The 10,699-nt window shown below is 37.0% G+C and overlaps 1 long non-coding RNA gene across 1 annotated transcript; it reads left to right on the top strand.

Moving 5' to 3' along the window:
* Nucleotides 1-9,241: 9,241 nt before the first annotated feature.
* LOC124382482 lies at nt 9,242-10,136 on the top strand. Its single transcript, XR_006925043.1, has 3 exons — nt 9,242-9,278; nt 9,490-9,658; nt 10,120-10,136. It is a non-coding gene; the product is annotated as an uncharacterized LOC124382482 (long non-coding RNA).
* Nucleotides 10,137-10,699: the final 563 nt, after the last annotated feature.

Below are 10,699 nucleotides of genomic sequence, written 5' to 3'. Positions count from 1 at the left end.
CTACATTTGCGTGTTCAAGTCTTCTGTTGCTTGTTTGATACTGAAATATTTTGGCAAAATTTCACTGAATATCGAAGACTCATCCAAATGCTTGAGCATGTCTTTGGACAAAATAGTTGAAACCTCGCTGTGACACACCAGTCTAGCTTTCATTTGACATCACTGGCTTGAACACTTGTTTTGTTATCATGATAGCTAAGCATGATCTCTTATTTGAACAGAATCTGAAATAAATACGAATCATTACTTTTTGACTAAAAAAGGCTAAACTTGACAAACTAAAAGAAAAACTGTGTGCAGTGCAGGATAACCTTTGTATTCTATTTGACAAGAGCTCGTGAGACTGTTTAACATAGAGCTAAAACGCACCTTTTGACTAGCATTTGCAGCGACCCCACTAAAGCACATAAAACATTAAATTTCACCATCTTCCTTTATTCCTGAATCATTTTCCATCTCTTCAAGTTGCTTAAACAGATCCTCAAAGCTGTCAAAGACTGGTACAGAATCCAGGATCTCTGTGCTGTTGTGGGGTCTTCAGTATGATTCTGGTCTCCAGACTGTTTAAAAAAGCCATATTCCTCATTTAAAATAGAAAAGATGTCTTTGTTGAGCAAAGTGATTTCATCCTCGTCCTCGAGCTGAACCTCACTGCTTGTACAGTCAGACCCATAGCAGGTGCTGTAAACAGAAGTGCACAATTTTAGCTGCATATTAAAGTAAATGAGTGGCGATTATGGCGATTATTTAAGATGCAGAGTAAAACTTCATTTGCATGTCATTCTTCTGAAACTGTTCCAATGCAGTTTACTAACTCACTTGGTCTGGCAGAAAGTCGACTCAGAAACAGAAGGGAAAAGAGGAGGATCAAAGCAGAAGTCTTTAGGAGACAGCAGTTCTTGGTGGCTAAGGCCGGGGAACTGATCACTAACTTCAGGCACGAGGTCATGGACTGGTACTTCTTCTGGCATGTTCATGACTATGTGGTGGTTTGGATGGTGATCATGTCTCTCGATCACTACTCTGCAAACTGCCTTTTCTCCTTCCTTCTTATAAACCCAATCTACATGATAGAAAAGAAGAATTTAAAGAGTAAGAAGAAAAACAATAAAAGTGTCAGAATTGATGTTTGTTTTGTTATTTTGCCATTTGTCTATAAAGAAAGTTCACCTACCAGGAAACAACTGTTCGTGTTCCTGTTTAAGCCTCCATGATTCAGTGTAGTAGGGTTTCTTCTGTTCTTCACTCAGTTTGTTCCACGCGATCCCAAGCTGCATGCTGATCTCTGCAGAGCTGCTATTTGGATTGGCCTTGGAAAAGATGGGCCGCTGTTTCCTCGCCCAAACCATGTAGGCATTCATTGGCCTTCTGATGTTGCCTTTTTTATCTCTGCACTTGGCAATGTTAAATTTATCTACAAAATAAAAACAAATTAAGTTAAACAGAAATCATTATAAACTTCTAGTTAAAACAGTGAACAGAACAGAGTCATGCAAAACTGCACCAGTCTTAAACACACACAATGTTGTAGTACAAATATTTTATAAGTGCTGCATTACTCAGTCAGTACAAAATCATTTTATATTTCCTGCATGACAGATTGATATTTAATGTGGTTTTAGGAACTAAATGATAACTATATTTCATTGTCTCTGTACTTGTTCTCTGTACAATGACAATAAAGTTGAATAAAGTTGACAGCAGGAGAAGCAGCTGTAGCTGTTACCCGTCTTATTATCTGTCATTATTTCTCCTTCTTTCTTCTGAAAGTCGCTCTTTCTGGCTGAAAAATCTTTTTGGTGTCTTGAGAGCGGATTGTTCAAAACATTGACGCTTATCACTAAAAAATTAAAACATTTCAGCTGTTTGTTTGCACTTCATTGCTGTGGTCAGTAAATGTTTGTGTTGAACTGCAGCACAACAAAGTTGTCATGACAATCAAAGCGTCCAGGGCGCCATTTCATTGGTGCGTTTACTGAGAAATTTGACTAATCAGTGATGCCGACGTCACAAAAGAGGCGGGCTTCAATAATTCAAACAAAGCGGAAAAGATGTTGTTGAGCAAAGTGATTTCATCCTCGTCCTCGAGCTGAACCTCACTGCTTGTACAGTCAGACCCATAGCAGGTGCTGTAAACAGAAGTGCACAATTTTAGCTGCATATTAAAGTAAATGAGTGGCGATTATGGTGATTATTTAAGATGCAGAGTAAAACTTCATTTGCATGTCATTCTTCTGAAACTGTTCCAATGCAGTTTACTAACTCACTTGGTCTGGCAGAAAGTCGACTCAGAAACAGAAGGGAAAAGAGGAGGATCAAAGCAGAAGTCTTTAGGAGACAGCAGTTCTTGGTGGCTAAGGCCGGGGAACTGATCACTAACTTCAGGCACAAGGTCATGGACTGGTACTTCTTCTGGCATGTTCATGACTATGTGGTGGTTTGGATGGTGATCATGTCTCTCGATCACTACTCTGCAAACTGCCTTTTCTCCTTCCTTCTTATAAACCCAATCTACATGATAGAAAAGAAGAATTTAAAGAGTAAGAAGAAAAACAATAAAAGTGTCAGAATTGATGTTGTTTTGTTATTTTGCCATTTGTCTATAAAGAAAGTTCACCTACCAGGAAACAACTGTTCGTGTTCCTGTTTAAGCCTCCATGATTCAGTGTAGTAGGGTTTCTTCTGTTCTTCACTCAGTTTGTTCCACGCGATCCCAAGCTGCATGCTGATCTCTGCAGAGCTGCTATTTGGATTGGCCTTGGAAAAGATGGGCCGCTGTTTCCTCGCCCAAACCATGTAGGCATTCATTGGCCTTCTGATGTTGCCTTTTTTATCTCTGCACTTGGCAATGTTAAATTTATCTACAAAATAAAAAACAAAGTTTAAGTTAAACAGAAATCATTATAAACTTCTAGTTAAAACAGTGAACAGAACAGAGTCATGCAAAACTGCACCAGTCTTAAACACACACAATGTTGTAGTACAAATATTTTATAAGTGCTGCATTACTCAGTCAGTACAAAATCATTTTATATTTCCTGCATGACAGATTGATATTTAATGTGGTTTTAGGAACTAAATGATAACTATATTTCATTGTCTCTGTACTTGTTCTCTGTACAATGACAATAAAGTTGAATAAAGTTGACAGCAGGAGAAGCAGCTGTAGCTGTTACCCGTCTTATTATCTGTCATTATTTCTCCTTCTTTCTTCTGAAAGTCGCTCTTTCTGGCTGAAAAATCTTTTTGGTGTCTTGAGAGCGGATTGTTCAAAACATTGACGCTTATCACTAAAAATTAAACATTTCAGCTGTTTGTTTGCGCTTCATTGCTGTGGTCAGTAAATGTTTGTGTTGAACTGCAGCACAACAAAGTTGTCATGACAATCAAACGTCCAGGGCGCCATTTCATTGGTGCGTTTACAGAGAAATTTGACTAATCAGTGATGACGTCACAAAAGATGCGGGCTTCAATAATTCAAACACGAAGGAAAACAGGTGGCGTTAAGACAAGAAAGTGTGTGTGATTGTAAACCCTTCATTAGTGCCTGTAGCGCTCACCTGTTTGGACACAGGGTATTAAAATATTTAGAATTATATTATTTAATAGAAATCACATGTGTGCAGCTTGGAATGTGATTCTGATATAATTGTGGGGTTTAATTTAAGGTGTAATTAGTTTGTACTGCATGTGGTGACCCTTTGTTGTGTTATACTTAAATTAACCATTAGGGAGTAGAAGTGAATTGAAAATAAGAATGAGAAAACACGATTAGCGCGTGTCAGATGTGTGTTATGAGCTATTAAAAAGAAATCATTCATTCATGCTACCTGGCCTCGCTTCTTCTGTTTCCTGACAACACTGCACTTTTAACAAAAGACTTTATTTCATTTCCCTTAGATTATTCATTATACTTACCTTCTCGGTGACACCATAATATGTTATGTGTATGTGACAAATAAACTCTGAACTGAACACAAACAGATTTTTTGATTTCTGTAGTATTTATAGTCTCTGTTCATCCTTCAATTATAATCATCTACTTATTAAGACGTTTGTAAGCAAACAATTATCATAAGAATAAAATAATCTGGTAAATTAATCACAAGCTGTAAATTAACTGTAATATACATTTTATTGAATACAATCAGTCCAAAATGTATTTAAAATAAAAAACATTAATGAAAGATGATTGATTTTGATCTGCCGCCAGTCTTTTTACAAGCACTTTGTGTTTTCTCAACTGGTCCACGACTACACCATAATATGTATGGGATTTTTATATTGGTATTAAAATAAGAAACTAAACTCCTATAAAATCATCTCAGCAGTATTAAAATCAAGATTTGGTGATTTCTGTAAAAAGCTTGGTGTGGAATGAACGAGACCTGTGTACAGCAGCACATGGGAGGACAACAAATAATGACAAGAAACAAAAAGTGACAAACTTCATTTGACTTTTCCTTCATCACCCTTATAGCTGACATGCCATCATCATACACACACAATGAATGTAACACTGATTTGAGGTGATCCATGAAAAAAAACACTTTCTAATAGTCAGTTCTATAAATGTTAGTTTTAAGATTAACGAGGCATAAAAACAATTGAAATGTTTACACGTGAGATTCAGTTAACACCACTTCCACAAATACAAAGTGCCCTAGTGTAACACAGTTATCAGCACAAACACAACTTCCTCCTTTCTGCTAAATCTTGATATTCAAATCCTTGTTTAGTCAATTATTCCCTGTTTCTCCTACAGCTGATGTTCTACTGTATACACAACATCATCTACAGGAATCTTTGATATCCCCAGACCTGAGGTGAGATACTGAACAGATGAGACTTTAAAATGTTGCTCAGAGACGAGTCCATAACATCTTCTCTTTATCTTCTTTCTCTTAATCTCTTGATCTTTTCCTTCTCCTCCTGATCCCTGGTGTTGGACAGAAATCCCTCTGTAACCTATAACATAAAGCTGTTCAAACACTATGTGCTCTATATTTATCTCTATGTGAGGCTCATGACTTTAGCTCACAGGAGACGAGTCCTCACAGGGACAGCTGCTTAAACACACACACAGCGGCTGCTTAAGACCCAAGTCCTCACAGAGGTCCATCAATGCAGAGACCAGTTCTCACAGCAGGTGGAAGACTTCTATCCTCACCCGAGTGTTGAAAGGAGGGAGTGTGGTGTTTTGCACAATGCTGGAGGAAAGACAGTCCTCTCTCTCCTATATTGTGCATTATGACAAACACACAGTGAGATCCCCCTGCCCCACAAAGGATATCAACAAGTGGAAGAATCCACAGGTATTTGGACACTTGTTTAAAGATGAATAAATCCTCATGGTTAAACCATTAAAACAGATTTGAAAAAGTTAAAAAATTTATATTTGAGTAGAATATTAAAGCATTTTCAAAAGATTTAAATATCTACAAGAAGCTTTTTAGCATTCAGTTTTTATGCTATTGACATAAGGAAAACTATCATAAATAGCTGAAACAGAAACAGAAATAGTGTAACTCATGTAATCTGTTAACTTAAATATGTTTCTATTCTTTCTTTGAATGCATTTCTAATAAACTGAGCAACATTTCCCTCAGCTGTGTTAGCAAACCTCATATAACCATCTGTTTTATTTCATTTATTCCTGCAGACATTTATGGTATAACTCTTTATTGGTCATTCTTTGTTTATAAGTCAAGTTTATTCACTTTTTCATCCTCGTTTTATTAAAATCAGGAGTAAACACTGAGCAACATGCCACCTCTTCACTCCGTTCTGGTCTGATCAAATGATCTCTCCTGCTTTGTGGATTTTATTTTTACTTTCTCAACAGTGATTTATAATTAATGATAAACATCTGTTCTTTTTAAAAGTGACCTCAAGCTCAACTCACTGTTCTCCAGGTGAAAATCAGTTCTTCTACCTCAGTTTCATCCTCCACCTTGAACAAGGACCTTCTCAGAGCTACAGGAGGAAAATCCAGTGATGCTGAGCAAGGTTCCCACTTTCTTTTACTTCTTTTTCTCAAAAGTGATCTTTCAGAGTTGAATCTATATCCTGTTCCTGAACTGCTTTGCTCAGTCATAAAACATTTATTTTTCAAAATATACATGAATTCGGTCCTGAAGCAATCCAGAATAGTGGTTAAAAGTCACATGTAATGAGTTTATATTTCAACTTTGAAGAAAATATTAAAAACAAGATTCCTATAAACATTATTCTGAGACTGTGTGTAGTCCTTTTCTCCCTCCTGTTTGAGAAAAAGCAGCCTGATAAACAAATGTACAGAGGGTTTTACAAACTATTGTCATCATTATAAAAACCACTTCAATTATCAAATAATAATAAAAGAATCTTAGACATAATACAAGTGATTTATTTGAGCATTAAAATATAAAAGAATAATAATTGAGTGGAATAATTAAATAACACAATAAGCATAAGACTGGTATTTGAACATTAGAAAAACAGTAGAAGGAAAGTATTGAAATTAAAGTAGTGGTCTAAGGCCAAACAGAGAAGCAGTTATACTTTGACTGAAATCACAGCCCAAAAACAAGTCATGCAATATACAAGTGTTTCTGTCCACAAACAGCATTGTCTCCTGTCTGAAGCAGGTACCCTGGTAAGTGATGAGTGTCCTCAGGATGGGGTGGAGGAAATTCAGGAAGCACTAAAACAGTAAGTTCCTCACTGAGTTTTTTCTGAACTGCTTCTGTCATTTATTTCTGATTCTTTTAAATGTTTTGATGTCTCAGTGATGAACACTTTTATGTCTGAGGACTCTCATATAATGATCTGTGTTTACTATATAGCTGTCTGATTTCTTCCTCTCAGTCATGCATCTGACTGTTGGTTGAGCTGTAAGTTGTTCCTCTTGATGTCACCCAGATGAGGATGGGTTCATCCTCTTTTTTACTTTTCCTCCAGCTTCTTCATAACATCTAAGGAGTTTCTTCTTGCTCTTCTGTTGCCATCTTGCTCATCAGGGACAAATGTTGCAGAATCATTGACCATCACAGTGTGATGTGTAAGAGCTCACTGTCACAGCAGGTAATAGAAGTATACTCTAATGACTTTAATAGCGACTTGACAAGAACATCAGCAGTTTGGGATTTTAGAATATAAAAGGCAGAAATTTATTTGAGTTTCATTATATGAAATATAATCGCTGAATTTTCATGACTGAATCATTTGTATAACCCTGTTGTAGAAAACAACCTGAATTTAATGGAACAGGTACATAGTTCTCCACGGTCCATTTTAACCTTTCACTGAACTACACACAATGCTTCCTTCAGTGCCTCTGTAAATGAACTTGGAGCACATCTGACCTTCCTTTATTCTTCCTACTTAATTAAATACTGCACACAACCGTGTTCTTGCTGTATACTATGCAATGAGCACAAAATTCAGCAAACTCTCTAGAAGTAAAGACTAGGAAAGACCTACAGAAATGGAGAACAAGCATAAGCCAGTCGAAGCTTCAGGCCACGAAGACTCTGAAGATGCAGAATACCAAACTCACAAGTACTTTTTTTTGTTGTTTAAATTTGACCCCAAAGCTTACTTCAAATCTCTATTCTGATTGTCTCAACATGCATGATGGAAGAAGGAGCATGGTTAAGATGTTGGAATTATGATCAAAGTCCATGAGTTTAAATCTCATCTCATGAAGCTATATATATAATATATAATATATATATATATTATATAGGCAGAAATATATTTGAGCTTTATTATATATGTAAATATAATAATGAATTTAATACTGAATCATTTGTCTAATGTTGTAGTGCACCTTTTCATTTCATTTTGTAAATAATTTTACAGAAGTGAACACCAGACAAAATCTGAAATCCGAGTCCTGAAGTACACAATCAGTAGCTTGAGAAAAGCATCTGCTTAATCGAGGTACTTTTTAATTACAGACGCAGACGCCATTGAATCTGAGTGAGAATTGTGACTAAATAAAACTAAATGTTATTTTGGTTTTTAAACCTCAACAGGAAAAACTCTTCAAACAGGGAAATGAGTTGAACAAAGGTAACACTGAAATCTCTGAGTTTCTGTAGATGTTGATGTAGAAGGTATTTGCTTTGACTGTAATAAATTGTTTGTCATTGCAGAGAAAAGTGCTCCTCCACGCAGACTGAGAACGAGCAGGAAGCTGACAAAGGTATTTAGATGTGACATGTTATAAACTATTTTCTAGAGGAGATACAGATTTATACTACAGTGGAACCCGGTTATGTCGAGGGCCTAGGGATGCCAAAAAGGCGAGATAACCGATGATGGAGATAAACAAAAAAAAAATATGGCGGCAATATATTAACATGCTTGAAATGTCTTTATGTACATGATGTGCGTTAATAAATGAGAATGCATGCACGTGTTTTGGAGTTTTTACACAACAAGCGTTGCCGATTTGTTTGATGAAGGCATGCTATAAAATGTACATACATGTTTGTTAACTGTCAGGAAACCACCTGCCACGCCCCTTTGGCGGCTGTCAAACCTCCGCTTTCTCTGAAGCTCCGGCTTCAATCACGCACACCTGGGACTCGTTTAGCATCATCACCAGCTCCTATTTAAACCCCTCACTTTCACACTCTCACCATCCGTTATTGTTGGTATATGTTGGTTCACGGTCGTTGTTCTTCTGCGGCTGCACAGTGCTGATCGAGATAACCGGCTCAGTGGCAAATTTTTCCCCTTGTGCTCGAGATATCAGGGTTCATAAAAATAATCAACATAACCGATTTGCTAAGACAAAGATTTGGCGGTTCCACTTCAAAAACATTGACCTAATAGGGTTGGCGAGTTCACGAGGTCGAGATAAGGGTTCCACTGTACACTTGTGCTAAAGCTATTTGTACATTTCCTCAAATGATCAGATGATCAGATTGAAAGTTATATTCATTAGGCAGAAATCAAACACGCAGCTTTGTTTTATTGTTTATTTTATTGTACATGTTTTATTTTATATTCATACAGACCCAAAGCCCACAGCAAAGAGAACTGGATCAGACATGTCACCACCCAGGAAAGCTCAAAAGCCTCGACTTGATGCTGCTTCACCTGATCCTACAAACACAACACACACAACACAATCTCTCATCTCCAGTGCATTAGAAACACTACAAAAGTCCTGTTCTGATGTTTTACCTACAGACAGGATTCATGCACTTCTCACAGGAACAAGTGAACTTCCTGTTCTGAGAGATGAAGAGAAACACGTCATTTCTGAGTTTTGTGTAAACGAGGTCAGTTCTTATCTTCTGTTTTATTTAGTGTGCATGCGATTTAAACACTTTATTCTTTAGCTGTGGATTTGAGTTTAAAATGTTTTAAAGTCGATCCATAATTCACTGGTCCTGGCAAATTCTGACTCTAGGTTTTGGTTTATACAATATCTAGTAGTTTTCCTAGTCTAGCCGTATATATCAAAACATTTTTTTCTTCCGTCTTATTTAGTCCTTAGCAGAGACGTTTCTGTCTGAGATTTTGGAGAAGATCAAGGTGGAGAGAGGGTTTATGGGACATGACCTCCTGCAGTCTCTCTGTAGGGTTTATGTAGGCGTGTGTCAACAGAGAGGAGACTCTCACAAAGCACATGGTCTCGCCTACAGACTCCTTAAAGAAGGTGAGATTATACTGATATTCATTACTTATCTACTAAAATGATCTAGACTTATACAGAGAAGTCAATTGTGTGATCTAACAAATCTTTAATGTGATCTAACAACAAACAAAAAAACGAATCTACACTTGGGAATTTTATCCCACCTTTTGCAAAAAAAAAGTTCCTTCAAATTGTAATTTTCCTGTGTACAGCTTGAATTGAGGTCTGGGCTCTGGCTGGAACATTCCAGAACTTTGATTACAGCCCCAAAGCATTATGTTAAACCCACTATGCTTCACTGTCAGTATGGTGTTTTCCCACATGGTTTTGGTTACTGACTGAATCACTGGCTTGCATATTTATATTATTTATGTTGTTATTTCCATCTTTATTTAAACCTGCAATTTCATACAAGTGTGTTGACTTTATCTATCCAATGTATTTCTTTTATATAGTGTATTTATTGTTTTGTTGCTTTGCAGACTTTCTTGAAGCCCCAAAGTGATTATGGTCATGATCACAGCATGGCGAGTATTTTGTCCCATGAAAGTTCTTTATGCCGATCGATTCATGTAGTGAGCAACCGGAAAGCAAAGGGAAAGATATTTTACTTGCTCAGCAACTATCTGCACTGGGATGAGGTAAGTTGTTGATCTTTAGTGTTCCTCTCAGTGTCAATGTTTATTACTGTCAGGCCAGAACTGTCATCAAGCATCTTTTTTTTAACTGGACTTTTCATGTATTTTACTGCTTTCTTAATCTACTTTTGATTTCCAAGTATCAGTGTAATCTAGTGGGACAAATTTTGTACAGTATGTTGAACTATGCTGTCAGTTAAACAGTGTTTTATTGCACTGGGTATTAAATAATGATGCATTTTTGCCAGGAGCCTCCAGGAAACATCTACAATATGATCACCAGCACCCTGAAGTCTTTTCTGGAAGACAGCAATCTGAGGTTCCTGGAGAACAGCTGGTATGGTTATGATCTCTGCCCTGCTACCTGGAACTACATCTTCAGCCTGGATCTTCTGTGTGCACAACTGGGCTGGACTTGGACCAT

This window comes from Silurus meridionalis, unplaced genomic scaffold (assembly GCF_014805685.1).
Source record: "Silurus meridionalis isolate SWU-2019-XX unplaced genomic scaffold, ASM1480568v1 Scaffold484, whole genome shotgun sequence".
In the NCBI taxonomy this organism is placed as follows: domain Eukaryota; kingdom Metazoa; phylum Chordata; class Actinopteri; order Siluriformes; family Siluridae; genus Silurus; species Silurus meridionalis.
This window is presented reverse-complemented; position numbering and strand designations above follow the sequence as displayed.